This window comes from Gallus gallus, chromosome 6 (assembly GCF_016699485.2).
Source record: "Gallus gallus isolate bGalGal1 chromosome 6, bGalGal1.mat.broiler.GRCg7b, whole genome shotgun sequence".
Classification (NCBI taxonomy): Eukaryota; Metazoa; Chordata; class Aves; order Galliformes; family Phasianidae; genus Gallus; species Gallus gallus.
Genome location: NC_052537.1, coordinates 17961395 through 17975219, shown reverse-complemented (window position 1 = coordinate 17975219; position 13825 = coordinate 17961395). Strand labels below are relative to the sequence as shown.

Sequence of the window (13825 nt, the reverse complement as noted above, 5' to 3'; positions counted from 1 at the left end):
AAGACTGAAACGTGGCATATTCTGGATGCACGCTCAGGTGATAGAAGCACTGCCAACTCTCATAGTCATATGGTGAGCCCATATTTTCAAGCAGCAGCTCCCAGTCTCATGAGTTTTTGATATCTTCCTAATAAAGGCTTCTCTTGCTTACACAGGAGCTGCTCAACTCAGACCTCCAGGCTGGCCCGGCTACCTGCTTCTGGTTTCCATCTGCATCCCACAGACACAGCGCATTAGCTATTGCCTGGGTTGGCTCTCAACCCTATTTGAGCTAAATCAGCCTAGAAGGAACTGAAAGCCTGAAGAACAAAGCAGCGGGAGCAAAAAAGGTTGCCACAATCCCAGCCTACCAAAATTGACACAAACTTTCCCGACAGAGTTTTCATTGTGTCTGAAGTTGGAGTTAGAATTACCAACTCGATACGCACATTTATTTCACTTATTCATTATTCAGATCTAAAGAAATCATTTATCTCTGTCAGGAAAAAAAGTGAAATACCAACATAGTGGGAAAGCAAACAAATACACTGCTCTGAGATAGTGATGTGGGAGCTCTACAGCAGGGCTGGCAACCAGCATCCCTATTCAAACCAGGGTCTGCAGGAAGAGGATGCTCCAGGCTGCGTCCCCCCAGGGCTTGAGTATCCCCAGTACTCCACAACACCTCTGGCAACTTCTTCCTGCGTTTGACCCCTCCATAGAAATAACTGCTACATAGCTCATACGTGGAGATATTCAGCCACCCCTGACCTGATTTGTCAACTGCTTGCTGGAAATGACACGGAATAACTCCGCTGCACCCAGTTAGTGCCCTACTGAAGTATTACAGCAAACCTCCTACAACAGTACAGGGAACACAGCTGGAGCTTGGAGCCTCAGACATGACATCTGCCACACCATCAGCAGACAAGACACAGAAAGAGAGGAAGCAGTGCAGAGAGGTGCTCTGGTTCAGTTCAGCTCCTGCAGCAGGCAGGACTAAACCCAAGGCCTCCAAATCCTCTGCTTACTTCACAGCATCAGGAGAACTTTGCTAAAACATCCACAATAAAGCAGCTTCCTTTTTATTTGACAACACCAGCAACACTTCACTCCAAATACAAACTGTTACAAGTTCAGGCTTTACTTTTTCCTGTTCACAGACCCCTGTGAGAGAGACTCCCTAAAATACCATTCCTTGTCTGAGCGTTCCTTGCACAAGGAAGATGCTCAGATCTTTGCTGTAGTAATTCGCCTTCAGAATAACCTTGACTCCTATGTAAGACATGTGAGGTCGCTCAAGTCACTTGCTGCTAACTGTACTCAAGATGAAAATACAAATAGCCAGATGGGAAACTTTCAGACCAAGATCTACACGTGCCTACAGAACTCTAAGAGGGCTGCTTGTGGCAGTCCTGTTAAAATTACCAAGTGCAAACACACGTACAATGCTATGGCCTGTGATCACACTCATAGGACTTTGGGACTCCTCCATTTAGGACAGCAACACACCCACTTTCTCCATTTCTTAGCTTCTGCCAGCACTTTTCTAGTTAAAGGAAAAGCAGAAGGAAAGTTAAAGAGCAGCAGCAGCTGCTCCGGTGTCTTCTCCAGATGTTCAGCTATGTTCAGCCCGTTAACAGTTTGAGAAATCATTCGTCAGCAAAGGTTTTGCTGCCTTGCAGGCTTATCTCTGAAACAACACGGTACTTACAGAAGAACTTGCTCTTACCCTGCCACACTTCACACCTAGAAGCCCCTTCTCCTTTCTTAACCCAACAGGTCCTGTATTTTTTCTTTGGGATGCAGAAACCACTCAGTGCCATGAGGGATGAGGATGGGAAGAGGCATCCACCCAGTTAGGACTGCTTGCCTGCACTCACCATCAATCTGAATGTATCACAGTAAAGTTAATTCTGTCTTCCTGAGTCCAGCATTCCAGCATATCTCCCCCTATGGAGAGTGCTGTCTTCTACTGATTACCACGCAATTACTGTTATGATTCTCCGTTACAGAGGTCAATAAAAGGGAGAACTGCAACAACAGAGTGCTAATGCTGTGATCAGGGTACGGTGGAGACCAGGGTGAAGCAGTGACTCATGTCCAAAGTTATAGCAGGTCAAATTGCAGACAGCAAAGGGTGGTCGCGACGGGCCAGAGTTAGGAGCTCTTAACACCCAGTCTCCAGGACTTGGAAGTGAACCACAGTGACAAGAGCTAATTGCCAGAGGGATACAGTCAGGACCAATTACAAGCGTTAACTGCCAATTAAAATGACGGGGCCAATATCAGGGCCACTGCAAAGATCAGTTATGGGATTACTGCAAAGGCCCACAAGTAGATAAGAACAAAGTCCACTTGTAACCTCACAGACAAACCCAGGTAAGGAGCATCCAGAAGAGGAAAATTACTTTTTCCTTCAAGGCAATTGGGAGGCAGAGACTCAGTTTTTGACCAGTGTCATGAATGAGAGTCACTGAAGTTCAGAAAACAAGGCTGATTTATTCTAGCTAGAGTTCCTGCCCAGAGGCTTTTGGTGTTGGTAGGAATGGCATAAGGTTTGACTTACCTTCTCCACAGTGTTAACAATCTCATAGCTTTAAAGAACTACCCAGAGGAACAAGAGACAGCTGTATTTACAAAGGGCTCACTGAAAAGGAGCAAAAAAAGCATAGCCCTATCACCTCTGAGGAACCAGCCAGGTGTGAAATCCAGATCTCCTATATTGCTTCTTTGGTAGTGTTAACACCAGTGAAACCAGGATCAGGGGTTTTAAGCCCAGCCTTACTCTCTCCATGCTTAATTACCTGCCCATCCACAAACACATTACGCAGTGTGTGAAAGTGCTTCTCAGAACTCTGCTAGGGCCTCCAGCTGTTTCAGTGCAACACACAGAGAGCTCTATGAATAACCTTAGGGTTTTCCCTCCGTGTGCAGTACCTACACTTTGTTCTTAGGGCCCAGGCTGCCTTCTAAGCTCTCGGAGATCTTCTCCATCCACTTTGAAGGCAGCTGGTACTAGCTGCAGCACAACAGAGGCAGTGGTACAAAAATACCCTCTCCTGTGCCTCCAAAACCACCTGGGTGAAGAAAGAGGTCAGAGCATAAGGCAGGCAGAGAAGCTGTGCTGGAGGCGTACACATGCAGATTTGCCTGGGGTCAAAACTTCCATTTGTTAAAAAGGAAACACCTGGGATCATACTACTCTACTTAACCACAAATTCCTATTCCAGGTTTTATTCCCTCTGATACGGTAACAGTCAGAAAGATAAACACAATGAAACAGTGATACAGGAGGTGTAATAACAAAGGAACTAACAGAATGGAAAGGCGTTACAAAAGGAAAAGTGCTCACCCATCTCTGAAGATGCAGACTCACAGGGAAAACTCCACAAGAGAGGGATCACCAACCAGAGACCCTTCCCCCCTGGCAGTCAGCCCTTAAATGAGGTCTAAGAGAGGTGCAGCCAGGCTCCACCCCTTCTGGTCACACAGCTGAATTGCCTTCACCTGTGCTCCCAGGGCTGACCGGGTCCTTTCCCCAGGTGCTCAATCAGTGGTTCAGGCTGTGACTCAACAGTTCCCATACAGATACCAACCCATCAATACCTGCACGATCCCAACTTCCAATTGCTACGCATCCATGCAGACTGACCTCTGTGGTAAGGCACACAGCACTGCAGACTTTCACACACAGAGGAGATCGTAATTCTCTACACGCTAACCCTAGACAGGCCATATTACATAGCTCTGAATACCACAGAGGCTGCTCAGATCTCTTCAGAGCTGCAGGACCCACAACGACGACAAAATTGGCTGCAGCCTCCCAGCACACTCACCCTTGCACCATAACCAAGATGACCCCATAACCCCATCCCACAAGGCCTGGCTTTCTCACCCAAGCACCCGCCATTACACAACTCAGCTTCCAAGCTATACCCAGGCCCTATGCCCCAGGCTGGAGGATGTATCTCTCACCAGCTGGTGCAGGTTCCATGAATCCCACGCTGTGCTGAGGCAGCCAGTCAGCCCTGCACTACCTTACCAGCTCACCTCCGAAAGGCAGCTGTAAATCCAAAGAGACATTATCTTACCTGCCACAGTGTTGCCTCCTTGACTGCCAGCAACGGCAAAGGGACTGGTGAAAAATGCTGTAAATTAATTAACATCAGACCTCTTGTAGCTGTTTGTTACTGTAAACAAACATTTTAATATGCAGTAATTAATTAAATCTGCCATGCTGTCCCCCTCCTCCCATTGATCTTTCTTCAGCTTTTCTTCTGCTCTGCCTCATCTTTTTCGCTTGGTGAAACAGATCACTTGCAAACAGAGACACCGCTTTCCCAGTGGTCCAACAGCAGCGACCCAATTCAAAGAGATCACTTTCCTCTTCTTAATCAAACGCCATTTCATTTTTTTTGCCCATACATACTGGCTCCTTCTCCTCCTGTGTACATTCTTTTCTCCCTCCGACACATTCCTACCCACATAACAAACCTAAAGAAAGAGCTAAATATCAAACTAACTTTTAGGTAAAGATTTAAGCACTGCCCCAGGACTTCCCAACTGTCCCCCCCCCCCCCCCCAAACACACACACACACACACACACAAAAACGTCATCACATCTTTGGCCTTGTGCACTGATTCCTTGGGTGGGACCTTTCCAGCCCTGTCCCACTATATCACAAAGGCCTTTTATTCTCTCATCTCCAAGCTGTACCCTAAGCACAACCCCAGGTTTCCTCTGAAGCTGTAGGCAGTTGCACCAGACACTGCTCAACCAAAATACATTTCCCCGCTAAGCTTCCTTGGCAGCTCCAGCTTATACTTGATGGCCCATTTACAGCCCCAGAGCCACACTGCTCTGTGCTTCACCTTTTCCCCCATCCCTAGACACTAACAGAAACCAACCATAACTCTATGACTTCTGCTTAAGCTGCAGAGCCCCACAGACATCACCCAGACAGGGAATTTCTGGGCACAGTCCCATCCTGGTTCCATTTAGCACGTTCAGCTGCTTAGCGCCATGCACCCAAAGTCACTGTAATATTTGGATGCATAGCTCTGCCAGATGAGAATGGGAATTCCAGGGGTTCTCTGTACGTGCATAAAAATGGAGGTGTGCATGCAAGAATGAGTTTATACACAGGTACAGTTACATAATAAATGCTATGGCAACGCAAGCTGTCTGTAGAACAATTGTTCTCACCGAAAAGCAGGTACCGTCTTCACCTTTGTACAGCATCTCTAAAGACTCTTTATAAACACTCAGTGAAATTTTATTGCCACAGAAAAGTACCTGCTGGTTTGGGTGGAGCTAAATCAGCCCTGTGTGAAATGGGAGAATTTCTCAGCTGGGGCAGAGCTGAGCTACAGTCCCTCGCCTGTGCTGGGTGACGAAGCACAGTGAGTCACCTTTCCAGGCAACCAAAACCATTACCCAGAGAACTGGGCCTGGGCCAGGAGCTCTGAGTCCCGTTCTGCTGTCTGAATCACCTAGTGTGATCACTGGTCCCTTCAGAGAAGAGGATTCCCACAGCCCAGGCAGGCTGGCCAGTAGCACTTCACCCACAGGAGGACACAAGGACTGACCACGGCTGGGGAGCGCTCCCTGACTTCTACAAGGCTACCGGTGCGTGCAGCTCCAAAGACTGCCCGTTCATTTTCAGACTGTGGGCTTCTGCAGCAAAGCCAAGCAGAGCCCAAGTACCCAGCAGCTCTCAGGAGCAGGCCCTGCATTTGCAGTTTTATTATCCATTTTTCTTTTAATGCCCTGCACACTTGAGAAACCCTGTGTGAGACTCAGAATGAGAGAGAGGGGAAAGAGACAGCGAGGGAGAAAGAGAGCTCATCATGCCCATAAAAGGGACAGATTCTGATTAGCTGAAGTTATAAAAATGATTTATACTTGCAAACATTATTTCTACTTGTATTGTTTGCCTGCAAGCGTTAACATCACGTCACGGACACTGTAGCCAGACTCAGTCATCCCTTGAGACAGGACAGATGGCTAACGTCCCCTTCCCATCAAAGAAACCCCCCAGTGCAGAATTGGGGTGACCAGAAGAAAGACTTTGCTCTGGCTCTTGGCACTTCTGAACCTCCTGGGAACATTCATCCTAGCACAGCCAAACCAGCATCCCAGGCAGCGAGCGGAGCGATCCTGATGTCAGCTCCTTCCCCTCTCTGCCTGGCATTTCCCGACCAGGAGAAGCACGCTGCGTCCTGCCTATATTGTGTGCTTTCCCCGCCTCCTGCCAGCCCAGATCTGGGTTTATTTCCTCATCCGTGATTATTGTAAAGAGGAGCAGAATGAAATGCAGATGCAAAACATGCTCGTAAGAATTTCCTCTCTCTCTCTCCCCCATCTGCCAGAGAATAGATTTTAATCTTTAATCCATGAGCAATCAGCGAACACTAGCGAATTGCAAATTACAGATGTTTTACTGTCTTTGGCATTTTTAGCTTCCTCGCTTCCCCACTGCCACTCAGTGTCTTTCTCACATCCTCCCCTCTTCTGCATTCATCGAATGCCACGCGCCATCACCAAAACCATATGACACTGTCATCATTTGGTAATTAAACCTTTACTCACTTTAAATACGCAAAGCTGGCTGGGGTAAGCGGCACTTAACCCCTTCCTGACAGGCTCTGTGTGTATTTAGAATGAAGGGAAGGGAGGATGGTGGAGGGAACAGTAGGAGGGGAAGCCCTAAGTTTGAAACGACATCCAAGTACTGAGGGCTCTTCTCAAAAGCATCCCTGCTCTCAGAGAGGGCAAAAGAGATGGCAAAAGTCTCTGCTTGTTTCCATTTACCTTGCTGTCTGGATGTGAGTTATCACCAACAGAGAAGTATTCAGGCTCCTGTTTGACATCCCAGGGGCTGCTGGAGTTTGCCAGGTCCCAAGTTAAGATAGTCCAGGTCCAAGAAGTCGCACTTCAACCCTTCACCACACAATAACAAACTCAGCCCTGGTGCTTCAGGCTGTTTATTAGCACAAGCTGTCCCAGCCTGAGGTCCCCAGCACTACTCTTGGCTGATCAGAAAGAGGCCTCCGTGGAAAAATGAGTGCAGAGATAACACACATCAGATGTAGGAGCACAGGTGACCCCTCAAGAGGAGTGTCCAGGGGGCTTGTAACCACCCTTCCTTTCTGCTTAACCTCCGGTAAGATCAGTCCCCTATACAGACATCATCTTACTTAGTTCCCTGGAATGTATTTCAGCTGCTGGGGAAGAACTTCTGTACTGCCTCGATTACAAGAGGAGAGACAAAGTGCAGCACAAAATGACTCCGGACAGAGCTGCTGGGGTGGGATGGATCTCTTGTCCTGGGGTTGGTCCCAGGCGGGTGGCAGCAAGGCTCAAAGCACAGGAGAGTGCTCATCACCTCCAGTCTGTGGCAGAGCCACACTCCCAGTGCCGGCAATATTACACTCCTTTATGGAAGGAATCCGAGACAAACCTGACATGGACAGAGCGAGACGTGGCAAGAGGAAGAGAGATGGAGAGGGAGAGAGGGAGGGAGAAGGGGGGAGAGAGGAAGGTGGCTGCAATTATTTTGCCACAGATTGGCAGGGCCTGCTTTCCCTGTAAGAAGACTGCAACATTTGGGGAAACATAAATAACAGTTGACAAGAGACGGCACCGCAGAGACAGGCAGTAATTGTTTCACCTCCCTCTGTGCCCTGTCCACTGCAGGCTCCCAAGGAACTACCTTTGTATCTTAGCTCGAGGCAGCAGCTCAGGGCCCCTCTGGACCAGGAACAGCGAGAGCCTTAATCATTTTCTACAAGTTTGTCAATTTAACAAGTGTTTGCCCAAGGGGCACCTGTCTTCCTGCCTGCCTTTATTCCTCTCTCTGCTTGTTTGTTTGTGAGCTGGGGCATTCTGGCTGCTATCACCAGCACACCAGCTTCACACAAGCCTGGCTATAAGCAGGATGTGGCCAATATCGGAAGCAGCATGGTTAACCCCACTTTCAAAGGTTACTCACTGGTATCATCTCCACTCACTACCTTCACCTCCTCTTTTCTCCACCTCTCCTTCACGTGTACGTGGGCTCCTGCAGTCACAGAAATGCCGATCATTCCCTCTGTCCCTGGCTGACTCCCTGCACTGGAGACTGAGCTCATAGATGGCAGCTGGACTGAACCCATCAGAGGGCTGAGCACCGCCTCTGAACATGGTGCCTTTTGGCATCAGCTAGAAGCACACACGCATGGGGCCACGAGCAGAAGCAAACACTGATCATGGTGGGAAGCAGAACAATTCAACATTATCTCAGCAAAACACGCCAGCCCCTCTCACAGCAGTCTGAGCTTCTGTTCTCAGAAAACATTGGACTTCAGTGGCCATGACTCCCAGGCTGTGGCCTTAGCCCGGCCCTGGCCCAAACCGTAGAGTCAAGCCACTCACCTGTGCAGCAGAGTACAACGCAGGACACAAGCCTAGAGGTACAGATCTCCCAGCAAATTCTGGTAAAAATGAAGACCCTTCAATCTTTCTATTTTGACTCAAAACCAAGTGATTGCCAAAACTGTCAACCCCATAGCAAGTCAGAACAGAAGCATCAGCCCTGGTGAGAGCCAAGCATCCCTCTAATGCCGGTGCAGCAGAATACAATGGTTTGGTTTCTGCCAACCTAAAATTTCCCTTTAATTACAACAATCTGCCTGTCGTTACCCCGGAGGGAAACTTAAGACTTGTCCAACAGCAACAGCAGCTATGAGAGCACTGTGGTAACCAACTAAACTTGGTTACAGACACTTGGATACCTAGCTCGATTACACTTTGACTTTCCTGCACTGCCATTTCAGTAATGGTTGATAAAACTATTCCTCTAACAAAGAAATACGTGAGGGACTTGGAACCGCATCATCAAGGCAGGGACAAGGACTCTCTGCGAGATGGGGTAAGGGAAGAAAGGACTGACCGCAAAACACTGTGTTTCAGACACTGCTTGTCTTATGGAGATGGGTGGGAAGCGCTCAGGCAACAAGACATCGCTGCAGACAGGCAGTAGCAATAATCCAAGAAACCCCTTTACCACTACCAGTGATTTTTACACCAAGGCTGGCCTTGAGCTTTGTACTCAGGTCAGGCTGTCATTGTTACAAGGGGAGACTTGCCTGGGTCATGATCCATTTGAGAAAGGCAAGCAAAGGAATTTGGCAATCTGGGTTACAGCAGGCGGGTTACATCTCACAGGAATCACACAAGAAACAAAAAGCCCCAAGTTTAACGGGAGATCTTCCAGGGTGACCACTTGTTGCCTTTTCTTGATCTTTGAGAGGATGAAACTATGTTTTGCAAAAGCCAGGAGTATAACAACAGAGACTGACACCTCTGAGAAGGTGTCGGTGTGAATAACAATGAACCACAGATCCCACTGTTCCATTCCTGCTGCAGGAAGCCTACAGCTGACAGCAGAATTTGTCTCTGTAAGGGGCCCTATGTTCTCTCCATGTCTTGAACTGCATCACAGCCTCTCCAAGACTCACTGCCCCCAGGCCCTCCACATGCCACCATTGGTACATAATCTCAGCCTCCTCACCACTGGCAGGCAGGACTTAAAGAAAAATGGGTGCAAAACCCAGGAAATGTGTGTCCTTATTAATCACTGTTAGGGCTGACAGAGGAGAGCCAAGTCTTGGGGCATATCCGGATGCAGCAAGGAGGGAGTGAGAACTGGAAAGACCACTTCCCAAACAGCAAACAAGGCCCCAGAGCAGAGCCCAGGGTGATTCAGATGCAATCAGAGAAGCTGGAATATGTTTACAGGTTCCTTTCAATCTGACAGGAAGATGGACAGAACCAAAGCAGATATCCTGAGGCATTTTCTACCTGCTGGGTACCACAGTTGGAGCACATTTTTCTCTGCAGCACTCCTCCCTGCATGTCACTGCTAGGAGAGACCTGGGAAGGACAGAGGAGGGATGGGATATTCACTTGTTCAGCACTGACCATAAGGGATCCACCGGTGTGGAAGCAGTGTGGAGACTGAGGAGTTTCTAGCAGATGGACCTGATTACCTCTGCTCAGTCCTTTCTGTCTTCCACAGCTGTCTGACCCACAGACACCTCTCCCTCAGGTGTTCCCAGCCCTTCATCTCATCTAACCTAGTCATTTCACTGGCACAGTCACCCTGTAAACCCAGGAACTGCTCCAGAGGGTAGCTTGAATGGCCAGATGGACCTTCCCTGACTGCATCTCTGGCTCTGCTGCCTATAGAGAGAGCCTCAAATATCCAGCACTCTAGGTGAACGGATCCTTAGTCCTGAGCCAGTGCAAAGACCTGCATACCCTCTGTTCTGGCACATGAAAAGACTGCATAGAGTAATGCACCTCTTAGCAAACCACCTGGTAACACACAGCAAGTAGTACACACCATGATCTGCAAAAGGAGATGTGATGGCTGCCATGGAAACAACTCTGCCAGCCTGGCTGTGCCAAGGAAGAGTATCTACACTTGGCCAGTGAACCAGCAGGGCAGACCTAAGAATAGGAACCCATCTCCAGACCACTGCTTCCCTTCTTCTAGGCTGCTTCGGCTGTCCCCTGTAGCCAAGCATTGACTAAGTACTTCCCCCATAAAGTATTCTCAGGATCTGCTTTCCATTTTTCCCAGGCCAAAGTTGCTGAGGCTACCCAGGATCATTCCTGAGTGAGCAACATTGGTTACAAGCTTCAGATAGCTCCTTCTTTGCTCCTGGACCTCTCGGTTAAAAGGAGAAAGGTATGAAAAGATTTGGAAGTACTTAACACAGAAAATGGAGATGAGAGCCTACTAGGGGAAGCAATACAAGCCACTTCCCTTCTCAATACCTTTCTTCCTCCTCTCAACCTTTTCCCCATTGCCTTTAGGTTGCCTGTGCTGTGTGCTTGTGCAGCATCTTGCACACACTCATGCTGGCCTCTGCTGGGCTACGGAGGCTTGCAGCAAGGAGATGAACACCATTTGCAGAAAGTCTCATATCAGTATTGAGGGGAACAAAAAGAAAAGTCCAGCAGTACCGTAGTAGCCTTGAGAAAAGGGCCTGGCAAACTTCTCGTAAGAAATCAGCACCAGATGGGCTTGCACAGAGCACCATCACGTGTACAGAAACCTGGCTGATGGCCCATAAAGCGAAGGTAGGGTAGCACGATAATGATCAGCACAGGGGAAGGAATGGCTGTGTTTGGTGTCAGGCCAATTCACAGGTTTATTAATGATATGAAGCAATACATATCAAGCACAATAGTGGATGATACCAAATTCTGTCATCTGTCAGCCCAACAGCTACGATAGGGCCAGGATAATACTCTCCACTCATTTTTTGCCTGTGGTCCAACATACAAGGTCTTCAGCCACAGCAAGGGCTACGGTACCCGTGATTCATTGATCACTTCCATTTCAAGTACAAAATAAACCTCAGTCTGCTTGGCATCCATGAGTGTAAGGGACAGTCCATCCTGCAAAGCTGAAGGCAAGTTCACGTGCTAGGAGTTACATGGTTAAAGCACACTACAATTAATCATGATAAAATCCCAGTATGAAAGCAGATAGGGCATGAACACCAGCTATACCATAACAACTGCCCACAGGTGCTTTCTGATACCTAGGAAATTCACAGTAGCTTAACCCTAACTTAGCCCGAATCTTTTTCTTTTCCCTTTCCTTTTTCTTTCTTTCTCTTTTTCTTTTTCTTTTCCTTTTTCTTTTCCTTTTTCTTTTGGACGGGAGGCAGAGTTTGCCCTTGATGACTTTGCCTTTAGTATAGCGTGCTGCAGGACGAGGCATGCACAGAAACCACCTGAAACAGTCAACATTCAAGGCATTCCCAAACTCATTTCACCCCACAGTAACTTTTTGGTCGAACCCTCAGCAGCTACAGGCAGGAATGAGCTGCTTCCTGTTACTCAGGCTGGGCATTTGCACAAACAGGACCAGCCGCTCCCAGAAAGTGACTCAGGCTGGTTGCCAGGGTCTGTGCAATCAGTACTGTAATTAGCTTGACCTTAAGCCTGTGACAAACACCTGCCAGTCACGGAGCAAGTAGGTACACTCACACACCATTGGCATCAGAGAAACCAGCTGGAAGAATGAGGAAGGTGGCTTTTCAGCAAGCAGATGAAAAAGTCAGGTTAGAAAAGGCAGAGAGCTGGCCCTCAGCTGCAACAGTGCAAATCCCACGAGCAAGGAGGGGCTGCATTCATGAACAAGGAAAAGAAGACAGAGGAAGGTGTCTCTAGATGCACTGAGAGTGAAACAACCAGGAGTCGACTTGCGGGTTGTGTGGAGTGCCCCAAGAGAAAGGATGGAAGCCTTGGAATTATTTCTGCCATTTCAAACTTGCCTGGATACAGTATCTGATTATATACAGTCAAGAATAAGCTTCTGCTGAATGTGTGGGGAGAGACAGCCAAAGGACCAGCCCATGTTCTACTATCACTAGATAGGAGTGGTCCCCACTGGGACACAGGTGACGTGTCCCGCTTACCCAGAGCACTGTGCAGCGGGCAGCAGTGCAGCCAAATACCACAAAGCAGTACTCAGGGCTCCTTGCAGGCTCCCGAATCAGTGTTGGAAAGTTTGGCTCATCATCAGCCCCTGATGTGAGTTCCTTCCTTTGCCCAAGCAGACTGCTGATTAACTAGGAATTAAGCTGGCATGAGACAAGAGCTTGTTGATGTCTCTATAATGCTTCAGCTGATAGACAAAAATAACTTTTGTTCTGTCTATTCTGCTTCATCTTCTGCAACCAAATCTCACACTGGCAGACTGTCAGGCAAGGTCCTTCCAGTGCTGCCGCCCTGCACTGGCACTCAGCGGGAGGAGAAGCATGGCTCAACCATGCGCCCTGCCCACACTGACATGCACTGCCATATGGAGAGATGTATGCATCCATGTCCTCACACACTCACAGCCGTGTCTGACACGTGTATGTGTTCACATACAAGAATCCCCAGGCTGTTTGTACACGGACATACACAAAATGCTGAGGGATGCATGGGAGTGTGTGCCTACACTGCGACACTGAAACACTTTCTCACCTCCTCCTCAAGCACAAGTATGTCACTGTGGAGGTGTCTGCGTGTTTGGAGATGCCCTCCCTGAAATGGATACATTCCCCATCACCCAGCCAGGGAGCCCAGTCAGGAACCCATGTAAGAGTCTTGTCTGAAAGATAAACCTTGAGGCCAACCACGCTGTACAGCCAACACAGGGGTCCAGGGGACACCACAGCTTTCCTAAAGCTGTGCCTCAGGCCAGGCCTGCCTGAGGCAGAAGTGCTCCAACCACACAGACAGAGCAGGCAAGGGCCTGGAGTTAGGCAGAGCCCCTGGAGGGCAACAGTGTAGGGCAGCATGAGGCCTGAAGGCTCCAGTAGGTCTATGAGTGCCTACGAGGCAAAAGGGGTACCTTCTCTCAGGTACCTTGCTCTGTCACTGTCCTCTGTGTCTCTGAGCCACTCTTAATTTGCCCCTCACCAGTGGCAATACTGCTACCCCCTTCTTGCTCATCTGCTCTGGGCTAGCTCTGAGGAGCACTTTCTGAAAAGCATCCCATGAGGTTCTCAGGGAGGTGCTTTGAAGAGTAATAATTCTTTACTAAATCAAGATTGTTGAGCAAAGACCATCTTGAACTAAACCTTTGCCTTATAAGTGACACCACAATATCAGTTACTTAAATAGAATCATAGAATCGCAGAATAATTAAAGTTGGACAAGACCTCTAAGATCACCTAGTCCAACCATCAGTGCATCCCCACTGCACCCACCCACCCACTAAACCACGTCCCTCAGTGCCACATCTCCACGTTTCTTGAACACCTCCAGGGACGATGACTGCCCCCTCCCTG

General features: G+C 48.5%; 1 long non-coding RNA gene across 6 annotated transcripts in view; it reads right to left on the bottom strand.

Annotated features, from left to right (window-relative positions):
- The window catches only part of LOC101749795, a 326633-nt gene that overhangs the window by 109880 nt on the left and 202928 nt on the right, over positions 1 to 13825 (bottom strand). The window lies entirely within an intron of this gene.